General features: G+C 38.2%; 1 long non-coding RNA gene across 9 annotated transcripts in view; it reads left to right on the forward strand.

Annotated features, from left to right (window-relative positions):
* Positions 1-13,576, forward strand: part of LOC116442818 — a 114,617-nt gene that overhangs the window by 79,628 nt on the left and 21,413 nt on the right. The window contains exon 1 of one of the 9 annotated variants that reach the window (XR_004239655.1): positions 10,802-11,947. The exons of 7 other annotated variants lie outside the window; for them this stretch is intronic. This is a non-coding gene — a long non-coding RNA (uncharacterized LOC116442818). Of the gene's footprint in view, positions 1-10,801; positions 11,948-13,150; positions 13,326-13,576 lie in introns of those variants that run through there. One more of the 9 variants, XR_004239651.1, reaches the window with a different exon arrangement.

Consider the following 13,576-nt stretch of genomic DNA (forward strand, 5'->3'; position numbering starts at 1 on the left):
TCACTGGCTTTAGGCCACATGAGTCACATGGCACATGAGGCACATCTGGAAGCAGTACTGACATATTTTCAAGAGTACTTAAACTAGATTGGTTACAGGTCGCGCAAACATGTGAAAAATTGGAGTTAAAATTATACATCTCAGTTGCTGGTTGGATGACAATTTATGGGAAAAAAATTATATACTCTGTTAGACTGATTCTATGATATCTTGGGACATCACCCTTAAAATACAGGGACTGGATAATCTGCCTGTATAATACAATGCATAGCTTAATGCTATTCAGTCATAACCACTTCTCAGTCACAGGCAGGGCAGTTTCTTTTACTTGCACTTGGCTCTCCATGTCCAGGCAGGGAGGAGTATCTGGACACAGCGTGAATTTGGTTTCTGATATCAAAAGGAGCAACATTTCTATACGGTGTAAGGAAGAGAAATGGCTCAATCCAGGCTTCTGATTAGTAAGAGAAATGAGATGCAAAAAATTGTTTATAAAGAAGGAAAATCTGCTCTAATTTTCTATTCTGTATGTGGAAAAACATACTTCATTCTACCTTGTGGTAAAAAGGTGGGAATGGAGAAAAGTTAGAGGGAGGAGTTTTTTCTTTATTGCTTTCAGGAAAGTTCAATTATTCATTGCCCTTTGGAATACAAAATTGTAACCAAGCAAAAGGGATTTGAGCAGGAAAATCTAAGAATCATTTACACTTCTTTTTTGGAACTGAAAAGCCCCAGTGTTCATTTATGATGATATTATGAGTTGCAGTGAGATTCTTAAACATCATTAATCACTACAGATGGCTACAAACCCATTAAATCTTTTAAGCACCTGTTTCCTTATCAAATGCTCACATGGTAAGCTACCCTCTGGTTCACATAAGCACATTAGTTTTAGAACATATAATTACCTTACAATAACTGTACTTCTCCTAATTACCAGTTCCCTGAAAGGAAAAAGTGGAACCTATTGAGTAGTGGGGGTGGCCGTAACTTAAAAACAGAGCTTCTAGACTGAGCAGCAGGGCTGGATGACTATGTGTAAAATGTTTGTCTTACTTCTGGTAAGCCTAGTTCAATTCCACAGTGAGCACCTAAGTGAAACAACTTGATTTTTTGCTATCAGTCACAAGAGAACACCACCCCACATTATTTATCACAATTTGTCTCTTTTGAAGAGAGCTTCAGGATAGAAATAGCATAAAAACCAAATTATTTCTCACTCAAATGTGTTGCACCATCTTTGAAAATGTGGTGTTAGACAGAAATTGCAATCTCTTGTCATACTTCAAGTCTTATCAGTATGAAGCTCTGTGCTACAGCACACACGAGAGTGCTCACTTTCCCAGAAGTTTTTAGAGGCAATACCATTTATTCACAAAGTAATAGCCTCCCTGTTCAGGATGGTAGGATTTATTCCATCCTTCAGAATGGTTAAATTAATTAAATAAGCAGACAAACAAACAAAGATATGATCAGGTAAGTGTGATGAGAGGGTTATTTCACTAAGAGGTTTCTGTACCATATATACTAGCTTCCTAATAGAGGCACAGAAATATTCTTAAACTGTGTAAATCTATATAATTTTTGCTAGAGCTATACATGTTTCTATAACTTCTGACCGCAGCCCACAATTTTCTGATAAACTTCCCTAAATCCAGATCTAGTCTAAAGAGCTGTATTCTGGTGACATACTACAGAAAGAATGCCATGTGAACAAGCAGATGTCATCTTAACAATATTGAATACTGATCAGTTTTATAAATGATTTTCCCAATGTCTATATACAGTCACTCTACATATTTGCATATAATCATATCAGAGAAAACACACTAAAATTTTGACTAGAACATTATCACAGTACCATGCTGTGAACTAGAAAAGCAGTCACTTCAAAACATATCTACATCAGCCATACCATATATGCAAGCCAAGACAAATTCCATTTATAAGCTTTGAATTGAGTTTGATGAACTTAAAAAATAGAAAAATTCTGCAGTAACTTTCTGCTTTTTTTCCTGAAATATCTTTTCATACCCAAGATTCAGAAATTTGAAGACTGAGATACGGTCACAATGCTGTACAGTCATTTAGCTGAGGTTAATCAACAAAAATTTTAAGAGTGGCTGCAAAACCCAGAATTGTTTCAAAGGCAGTATTTATCTACCCACCCTTGCCCTTATTTATCTGGATACCAACTACTCCTGTTTCATTTGGAATACAATCTGGACTGATCGTCAAGATGCCAGTTTGTTCTAAAGGACCTGATAGACATCATCATCAGAAAAGGTGAATTGTAAAAATCTCAAATATCTACTACAGGTTTATTGGCTGAAATGTGATTCTTCTCAATCTGGTATAGCCTGAAACATGTTACCAAAGGTTCATAGAAGTTTTCCACAGTTCTGGGAAAGTAGCTGACTAAAATATGTGCCGTGGAAGAAAATGTTTAAAGGGATAGATTGAGGTAAAAAGTAGCTTGTGAATTAAAATTGCTTTCAAACACATCTCAAAAAGGACTAAATTGTGCACAAATACAAAAAATATTAACACCCTAATTATAAGACATTCTTATTTTAATCCTGCAAATATTAGGTCCTAGAGAATCTTTGTAAGAAGACTTTAAGCTCAGAGAATAGGAAAATAATTTATAAATTCAAAGGGAGGCTGGGTGGAAGCTCAATCCTTTGTATACTCTCCAGTCTCCTCTAGGCCTTCAACATTAAAAAGTACATTACTCTATAGCCTTCAATGTTTTACTCTCAGACAGAATAAACTTAAGGGGCTTGATTAGCAACGTATGCATTGACCCTAGTAAATCAAAGGCTCTTCCTTAGAGGTAAAGCTTGTTCCCAAAAATCCATGGCAAAAATTGTTGTTTAATTATACATATACCACAGTCTGACTTTGAAAAGTACTTGCAAGTGAAAGGAAAGCTGTCTTTTCAACCCCTTAAATTGGTGTCAGTTCAACTAATGGGCCAGTTAATTAACTAATAGGTGTGAAACGCAGACCTTCTCCAGAGATAAAACATGTTAAATATACCAGTTAATTGCCTAGTATGGATTGACACAGTTTATTGGTGGGACTCACCCGAAGTTTCCACAAAATTTCTTGGGGTGCATTTCCTCTGGAGGAATATGAACAGGTACAAAAAAGAAACAAGTGGGACATACAGTAATTCTTCTAAAATTTTAATGTGTTTCTTCTTAATAAAATGTCCTGTATTCTATGAAATTGATAATAATTTTTCACCTTAAACTTCTTTGAACTGCAGTATTTTTTGCATTAGCATGCAAGATTCGGACTGCTGCCACCTCATCCTGACTCCAAAATGCATTATTACATTTTAAAATTAAGGTTTTTTGTGAACTGATAATAATTTACCAAGATTCAGTGAGTACTCCCAAATTTGTCATTGAGAGGAATACACCTGGAGCAGGTAGCTCAATTCGCAAGCTGCAGTGTGAGAAGCAGATTGAGATCTAGGTGGGAGCCTGAGACAAGAGGGTGTGAACTCACTCTGTTTCTTTCACCCTAATATTCTTCTTCCAACTGCATCTTTCTTTAGCTGAGTCATATTATTTTCCTGCTGTTTTCAAATAATATTGCAATTATATTATGTAAGTCTCACTTTCCACCAACTTAAAAATATGATGTACACACCTTTTTACATTCTTCAGGCTGATTTTGCAGCCCCCTGGGCTGGCCACTCCAAAATTTTCACTGACTTCTTAAATTCCAGAGGATATGATAAAATCTGCATGAAGATCATATTGCTGCAATAAAAATCTCAACACAGCAACCACAAAGCCACTGTCTAGCTATGCACATCTTTTTAGGTGATAGACTCTTCAGACTGAATTGGCTGCATTCTTCAGAATGCAAGCTTTTGTTAAAAACAAAAACATATTTCAAGCTATCGGGTCTTCTGTGTTTTGGTACTGTAGAATTAGGTGTTTTTATTTTAGAGAAGTGCATATGCTAAGTCCTGTTATGAATTCACTGCTCCCTCTTGTTTTGTCTTGGATGCAGAAAGACCAGATTAATACCTTTCATAGTAAGTTTCAACCAAATATCTCCTTAGCCCTTCTTATTTAAAAAATTTTTGACTGGTGAGACATTCATCCTGGACTCAATAAAGATGTATTGTTAAAAACTTTGTGGAGAGATTACCAAACATAATTCAGAATTTATTTTTAAAAAGTTTCAAGATAACCTTAAAAATGTAAATCAGTCTATAAGGCCTTTATGGAATTTATAACAAAGCAGCCTGAAATAATGTCATCAAGACAAGTTAAACAATAAGTCTTTTAACTGGCCTTAAAAGATCACAGGTATTTGCTATCAGAAAGAAACGGTTTCCTTCAAGACTGTTAAAGACTTAAATTTTACATGGCCTTTAGAGATTACTCTACAGAATTATCCAGCTTGCTCCAGCAAGACTTTTCCTATGAACTGCGACATTATTATCTCTTTGACCATGATAAAGAGCGTTTTGAATTCAGGCTTATATAACATATTTGGTGGAATTTAGAGTTCAAACCTCATCACACATTTTAATTATGGATGACAGCACTAACAGGACTGCATGGCAGGCTTTAAGAAAAAATTAAATATATAGCATATCACTACAAGTGGTTGGAACATTTCTACCTTTATGACATTTTTGTAAAATACACTGGTGAACACCCTAGTGTTCCATAAAGACAAAACTCTTTCCATGCAAATTTAATCTAAAAGGACTTTTGCTCAAAAAGAACACCTTGTTGAGAAGAGTAGGATATAGCTTAGTGTCTGAATTAGTCTTGAATGTTAAGAGTGTAGATTTACACCTCTGCATTAGGATGGAAAAGCTCTGCTGTGCCATAAATAGAGCAAAGACCTACAGTAGGGATCAATGCACTTGCACCTGAGAAATCAGGTTGCAAAACCTGATGAATGTCAACAGTAGTAAAAGGATATATATTAAAAAATAAAGTCTCTAATTTAGATAGATTTTCTTTCTAAAATGCTGTATATCATAATAATTCTGTTTGTTTGGGTTTGGGTATTTTTTAATCAAGCATTGTCAAAGACACCAGGTGTAAATGATTGATGAGATCTCAGATCCTCAAATATTGTAATGTTTCTACAACAAAAGTTATTGCATGTAATGAGTTTAAAAACACACAGAAAATTCAGCTTGCTTTGTCATCCTTTTCCAATTCAGCTTCACCAAATCTAATAAACCAAAATTACAACTATTCCACAGCTGATTGAATAAAATGTGAATGTAACGAAAAGTGTCCAGTCTTGTTCTGACTAAAGTCATTGAAAGGTTTTAAGTCAAAACTATAAACTAAATGGAGAATGTGTTTCTCAAAGTACAGACTTACTGATAAGCGCAAATGAAAATGGTGTCTCTGAAGTATGTAACTCATACAACCCCAAAATGCATTTAAAAATATATATATATTGTCTTTTTAAAACATTTTTCCAGGCTATTTGATATGAAAAGACAAGATACAGTCCCTTTTGCAGAGAATTTTTGATCGTGTAGGACAAATAGATAAAGTATCATAACTGTGAAAGAAAAGGCTCAGGGGTCCTGATTCATTCCACCTAATTCCAGGCATTGCACTTAAAAGCATAGGTAATGGATTCTCCCTGTGTACTCAGCAAGGAGAGAGAGGAATATCCAGGGAGAGATTCAGATCATAGACAAGGTATTTTCCTCTGCGAATGCCTCTCTTTCTCATCAGTATCATAAGTAAAGAACCTATGGCAACCAACAGCCTAATTTAGGAATGTCTGTAGGTGCCTGAAGTCAGAGAAGATGAAGTTGATTCAGGATAGGAGATAATGGATATTAACTCAGACAAAAGTGCTGTACAGATGGAAATAAAGATATTTATTTATTTATAATAACATCTTTGTTCATGTCGCAAGCTGGCATGTCACGTTTTACAAATACTATGAATTGGCAAATATTACAAACCCAACCAATTTTAAAGAGAGCATGACCAGTATGAAAACATATGCAAATATAGGTCCTACTTGACAACAACTTGCAATCTTATTGCTGGATGTACAGTGTATTCACGTCTTGTAGGATGAAAGGATTTTGACTTGATATTAAGTTACTCCACATTAACCATTATGGTCTTCTATGATGGAGTGACTGCAACAGCTGATAAGGGACAACTGTCTGATGCCCTCTACCTAGAACTCCATAAGGTATTCAACACAGTCCCACATGACATCCTTATCTCCAGACTGGAGAAACATGGATTTGAAGGGTGACTGTTGAGTGGATAAGGAATTGACTGAATGGACACAGCCAGACCATTCTGATCAATGGCTCTGTGTCCAGGTGGAGGTTGTGTTGAGTGTCCCTCAGGGCTCTCTGTCTTTGGTGCTCTTTAACATCTTTATCAATGACACAGACAATGAGATCAAGTGCACCCTCAACAATTTTGCTGATTATATGAACCTGCCAGAAGTTGACACAACAGAAAGAAGGGATGCTGGAAAAGCTTGAGCTGGATCCACGAGAAACTAATGAAGTTCAACAAGTTCCAAGTGCAAAGTGCTGCTTCTGGGGCAGGAGAATTCCAGACATGAATACAGACTGGGAGAAGAACTCACTGAGAGCAGCCCTGTGGAGAAGGACTGGAGCGTTCTGGTGGATGAAAAGTCAGACATGAGCCAACAGTGAGCACTCACACCCCAGAAAATCAACAGCGTCCTGGGCTGCCTCAAAAGCAGACTGGTCAGCAGGTTGACGGAGGTGATTCTGATCCTCTGCTCCACTCTCATGAGACCTCAGCTGGAGATCTGCATCCACGTCTGGAGACCTTAGCACAAAAAGGACTTAGACCTGTTAGAGTGGGTCTACAGGAAGGTCATGAAGACAAAAGAGGGCTGAAGCACCTCTCCTAGGAAGACGAGAGAGATGGGGTTCTTCAGACTGGAGAAGACTCTAGAGAGACCCCATTGCGGCCTTCCAGTACTTGAAGGAGACTTACAAAAAAGAGCGAGAGCAACTTTGTTCAAGGACATATAGTGGTAGGACAAGGGGGAACCAGAGATTTAAATCAGATGTTTGGAAGAAACCTTTTACTCAAAGGTTAGCGAGGCAGTAGAAAGAAGCTGTCCAGAGGAGCTGAGGATGTTCCATCCTTGGAAGTTTTCAAGGTCATTGGATGGGGCTTTGAGCAATCTGGTCCTAGTGGAAGGTGTCCCTGCCCATGGCAAAGGGGTTACAGCTAGATGATCTTTAAGGTCCCTTCCAACACAAAAAATTTTGTGATTCTGTGATTTTATGATATTACTTGGGGATATGAAAAACTATAATCTTTGCATTAGAGGAGTTTCTGTAATATAGTTTCATTAAAAATCTTTTTCCAGGTATATAATAATATCCCCAGAATCCATCTGAAGGAAGGGGAAGGACTATGTTTGTTGCTGCCCTTTCCTTCCCCTCAAAGCTCAGGTTTCTACCTTATAATGATTTATTGGACATATGTGGTTGCTATGTTTTTTTTCCCAAATTATTTATCTTTTCTCTTGCTTCTATCTCTCTGTTCCATATGATTTATTGCGTCACTGGCTTTCCAGTATTGCTAATGCCGCCAGAAACATCCTAATTAAAGGACTGAGTCATGAACAGAAAAGCAAAGTGGAAAATGAAGGAGATTTTCTAGCCCCACATCCATAAACACTGTGGACAGGCAATTTCTCTACAAATATTTATACCATCACTCCCTGAACTTTCAAGAAGTAATTATTTCTCCCACTTTTGAATAATTGTCCTTTCTTAGGAACCAGATTATCCTCAGGTATTAATTAATGAGATAACACCAAAGATGGATTATTATTTTCCTCTAGGTTTTTAAAATATATTTGAATAGAAAGAGATTTGGGATGTTTCGACTTTTAAAACATGTATTAGAAAAGCCCTAATGTTCTACCGATCTATTATTTTCACTAGCCTTTAAATAAAATACTCTACATGTGTTTCTCCTTTAACCTGTGTGAACACACACACACGTACACATATATATACAGCTATATTACACTAATAGGTAGATCGATAACAGGTGTAATATTCATACAATAAAATAATTCATGGAGATATTTATTACCTGAGAAAGAGCAGTATGTGGAAAATACTCTTTTGATGCTTTTTCATGGCTTATTTTTATGAACATCTCTTGCCTTCACCTGTGCATTACAGAGTGTTCTTACTGTGAAATGCATTTGGGACAACATATTGCTTAAATAAGAAGAGTATGTAGATAATTGATTTTATGTGGCCATTGTAGCTGCAGAAACACATTCATTTTAACACAACTAATGCCAAAATATATTCAGTTAAAACACGCAGCTGCCTCTTCTTGCTTAAATAGCACAGAAGGATTATGGTAGACTATCAGTTTTCTGCTTTCAAGCATAACCATTAATGCTGAATACAAACAACTAGTCAAAGAGGTGAATAATAAAATAATAAAATAATAAATCTGCATTGGATTAGGAAACATATTTTAGTTTTCTATATTGCTTTCCTATTTTTTATTGTCAGTCAATTGCACACATTCATGTTTTGTGTATGGATGATAATCTTAGGAAAAAAGAGTTATAGTCTATCCATATATAAAGTTTTTGGTGACTTCCAGGTGTCGCCTCTGTGGAATTTCACTTCCCATATAAAACGGAAGAAGAGAACTGACAAGTCTGCAGAAAAAGTCATAGAGGAAAGTAGGAACTAGATGGGGAAAAAAACAAGAAAGAGGACGATTATTGCAAAACACAAGACTATAGAAGGTTCTGAAAAACACAGGTGAAGCTTGAGAAATATAAATCACTCAATGACACAAGAGCAGGTCTTGTCTGTGTTTAGGAAGATCTATCTAAACCAAATTACAAAAATGAGAAAAACACTTTCTAAAACTGTCTCCATGCTAAAATTCTTCTGATGAAGGGATAGAAGTCTCTGTTTACAATATTCTGCATAAAATGAGAGTACTGAGACCATTTCGTTTTTTCATCCTTAAGAAAGAAGATTCTCAGCATCCTGTAACACTTTTTGCTGGTTTTGCACTATTTTGGTTCTATACATCTACCAATTGCCAGAAGGAAGGATAATGATGTGTTGAGATGATATTTAAGCTTCTCCTTATCCTGCTGCATTCCACTGAAAAGCCAGAATAATCACATTTAAGGAAATACTTGATAGAAAAGTCGTAGAATAAGATTGAGTCTATTTGTCTGACCTGGCTTAAGACTCAATACAGGAAATATAACATCCCTCAAAATGGTGTTTTACTTGTCAGCTTTTGAATATAATCCATAGCTGAAGATTTGTTGTCTGCATGTCTTCATTTAACAGACTATGCTCTCTGCTTATAGCTTTACAGAATGTAGGAGCTTGTTGAGTGAATTTATACATGAGATAAATTTTGAAAAATTGATCCAGAATACTTAGCTGATTTAGTTGTAGTCGCTAAAAATGCTACAATGATTTAATACTTTGGCACTGTAATTATTTTTAGCTTAAAGAATAGTTTCCTTGTAGAGAAATAGGTTTTCCATGAGATCTGTGCTGCATAAGCTCTTGATTCTCCTCCTGGAGTAATCTTGCAGAATATTATGGAGACAGGAATTGACTGGTTCTCTGCTTCCACAGGTGTGCAGAATTTGGCGGCAAGAAACTTTGCCTGTGAGACAAAGATAGAGAGAGAGAGAGAGAGAGAGAATCATACATAGATGGATAGATAGGGCCTGGTTGACAAAATTCCTTGGGAAGTAGTCCTGAAAGGCTGAGAGCTCAGCAGAACTGCTTTTTGGAATTCTGAGACAGGAGACTTTGGCCTATTTAGGTTGAGAGAGTGCCTTGCGAGGAAGTGCTGAAGGTCAAAGGAATCCGAGAAGCCTTGAAAATTTTCAAGAAGAAAATCTAAAAAGCACAGGAGCAGGCCATACCTGTGTGCCAAAAGATGATCTGGCAGGGAAAAGAGAAGCCCGGGTGAACAAAGAGTTTTGGCTCAAGTTCAGGGAAAAAAGGAGAGTGTATCACCTTTAGAAGAAGGGGCAGGCAACTCAGGAGGACTAGCAGGATGTTGTGAGCTTATGCAGGGAGAAAATTAAAACTACCAAAGCACAACTAGAACTTTGGTTACTGTCATAAAAGACAATAAAAAAGTAATATTTTAGCAAAAAAAAGAAGGCAAAGGAGGATCTCGATCTTTTCTTGGATGTGTGGGTAAACATAGTGACAAAAAGTGAGGAAAAGGCTAAGGTACATAATGTCTTCTTTGATTCAGGCTTTAACAGCAAGACCAGCTGTTCTTTATGTACCCAGCTAATTGAGCTGGAATATACAGATGGGGAGCAGAATGAAAACCTCCATTACCTAAAGGGGAAAGGTCAGCGACGTGATATGCTACTTATACACACAGGTCTATGGGGCCAGATAGGATCTGCCCAAGGACTAGGGAAGAGGGGCTGAAAAGCTGGTGGAAAAGCACCTGGGGGTGCTGGTCAACAGCCAGATGAACATGAGCCAGTGTGCGTCCAGGTGGCCAAGAGGGCTGATTGCATCCTGGCCTGTATCAGCAACAGTGTGGCCAGTGACTGCCCTCCTGTATTCTGCACTTGTGAAACCACACCCCAAATCCTGTGTTCAGTTTTCAGCCCCTCATGACAAGAAAAACACTGAGGTGCTGGAGCATGTCCAGAGAAGGGCAACAAAGCAAGTGAATAGTCTGGAGCACAAGTCCTATGAGGAGCAGCTGAGGGAGCTGGGAGTGTTTAGCCTGAAGAAAAGGAGGCTCAGGGAGGAACATATTGTTCTCTACAACTACCTGAAAAGAGGTTGTAGCCAGGTGGAAGTTGGTCTCTTCCGCCAAGCAGCAAGAGGTAGGACAAGAGGAAATGGCCCCAAGTTCTGACAGGGGAAATTTAGGTTGGATATTAGGAAAAATTTCTTCACTGAACAGATTGTTAAACATTGGAAGAGGCTGCCCAAGGAAGTGGTTAAGTCATGATTCTTGAAGATAATTAAAAGATGTGTGCATGTGGTACTTAGGGATATAGTTCAGTGGTGGATTTGGCAGTGCCATGTTAATGGCTGATCTTTATGATCTTAAAGGTCTTTTCTAATCTAAATAATTCTATGGTTCTATGCTTCAATAGATAGATATATAAAGGCACATTGACATTTCAGCAAAAACTTGTCTTAAAGCACATAATCTAATGTGACTGAAAGAAGTAGCATGAGTGAAATGAAATGCTTTTCAAATCATTTTTTTTCTCTCTCTGTGGACACAGACATTGACTGAAATGTGCATGGCCACTTGTTCTGAAAGCATAGAAGAATCACCTGCTCCCAGTGAAACTGTGGCATAAACTTCTAACACTAATAGAGTAGGAAATTAATATGAAATCAACTGTGCACTCCACATACATGAATGCATGTCCTTGGTGCCTCAGGGTCTGCTGTCACATTCTTTCAGTCAGTTGTTCACCTGCAACATGCTATATGCAGAGTCCAAACTTTTTCAGATATTAATATTTTTAGAAACCGAACAAATAACACTGGGTGTGAGATTCAGATTATACACAGTAAAATCACATGAAGTGATTAAAAGCAGTCATAACTTGCAACAATGTAACTAATGATCATCCAGCAGTAAAATATCTGCTACATAGACAGAATTCCTACTGACCCTGCTATGTGAACATGTCTTATCCTGACATAACATTCCAGGGATGCGTTAGCATTTTAGCAACATTGTGAAATGCCACCGTAACATGGAAACTATGAAATTATTCTGCAGCGAAATGATTTAACAGAACAGCAACAAAAATAAAAATAGAGGATAGTCAAAATGCTTGGCAAACCTGCAATCTCCAAAGGCCAGCCTCCAGCAGTTCTGCAGCACTCTAAACAATACCATAAATAAAGGTAATTATCCAAATGATGTTATAAAGCTAAGTCAAAGGTGGTCTTGTGGAGAAGTTGCATGTGATTAAATTGGGAAAAAACCTGTAGAATCATGTAGGAGGGAAATAACAATTTTTCCTCCATTTTGCAGGCCATTATTCTTTATTAAAATATCCACTACAGTGCAAGAATTATATACAAAACTGACCATTTTCATTCAAAAACCAATTGTTTTTTAACAGCATGAGATTTTTTCATGTAGCTGGACTCTATGTTGCAGTCTAATCATAAAACACACAGCAGTATTTTTGAACGACAGCTAACTGATTCAAGATAAAACCATAGCAAAGTCAAAGCCATTCACAAAAGCTCACAGGTTAACTACAGTTTCTGACTTCTGGGAAAATAACATACTGCCCTACTTGACTGGTATTTTATGCTAAATAAGAGGAGCTGAGTCATATGCCATGTCTTCTCATGGTGAGACCATGCTCTGTAAGGTTTCTAATTCAGTTTTGCCCTTCATCTATTGCTTGAGAAGTGTCAGGAGGGTGAAAAATAACAAAAAAAAAATCCTTTGCTGGTAGGACTTCTCGATGGTGTAATATGCTGGTGAACACTTGTCAGAGACTGAAATGTTATAGTTTATGACTTAAACATTTTCTTAAAGGACTATTAAAACTGTATTACAAAAGCTGCAGAGGAGACCACTGCACCCTGAATGGGGCCCTGACTGAGGCCTTACACTGCTCACTGATGAAGATAAGATAAAGTAACAACTCAGGGCTGGGGACATTCACAAAGCACAGGCTTAACACCTCCAAGGTGGAGACCACAGCCCCAGAGCTATCAGCTGCCAGGCTCGAACAGACCCTCGAACCAAGGGGTGGAGGGAGGAGAGGCTTTGGGTATCTGGGAAAAAAGCCTGTGATCAGAAGCCCAGTGACTGCCCATCCTTCACTGGGCAGAGGAGCCCAGCTGAGGGGTTGTCCCAGTTTGTCCCCCCACCCAGTTGTCTCACCGGGGTGGGGGAAGCTTATCCACAGCAGAAGGGGGTGACATCAGCAACAGTGTGGCCATCACAGGGGCCCCCCTCAAAGGGGTCCCCAGACCCTGCACCAGAGCACCAGAGATGATGCAACAGACCCTCAGTGTTGCAAGGGACAGTGTGTCAAGCCAGGCCCTGCAAGGGGAGACACGTGGGCATTCCCACCTGACCCAAAGTGTATATTAATCCACGGGATTCTGCACTCTTTGGTGTGGTGTAGTGTGTGGTGTGGTGGCTTGTGGCAGCGTGGCGTAGCGTGTGGCAGCGTGACCACAGCAGTGATGGTGGACCCTCACCGCCAGAAGACCAGATGGAGGGGTGCAACGACACATCACTGGGACCTTCAGATAGGTGATATGCTTACCTAACCCCTGTCCCCTCTCCCTGTCACCCCACCCCCCACACACACTTCTTTTTCTATGTCTTTCTTTCTTTCTTTTCTCTTTCCTTCTCTTTGTCTCTCTTACGATTAAATAAAATACATCAATTTTTTTGGCACCAACATCTAACCTCGTTTGGTTTTAATCTCTCTTTTGGGAATATTTTGACCCTTTAAGTTCTTTCCAGTTTATGCAGAGACATAGCTTTCTTTGCTTTTCTGG

Source organism: Corvus moneduloides, chromosome 4 (genome assembly GCF_009650955.1).
Source record: "Corvus moneduloides isolate bCorMon1 chromosome 4, bCorMon1.pri, whole genome shotgun sequence".
NCBI classification, from domain to species: Eukaryota; Metazoa; Chordata; class Aves; order Passeriformes; family Corvidae; genus Corvus; species Corvus moneduloides.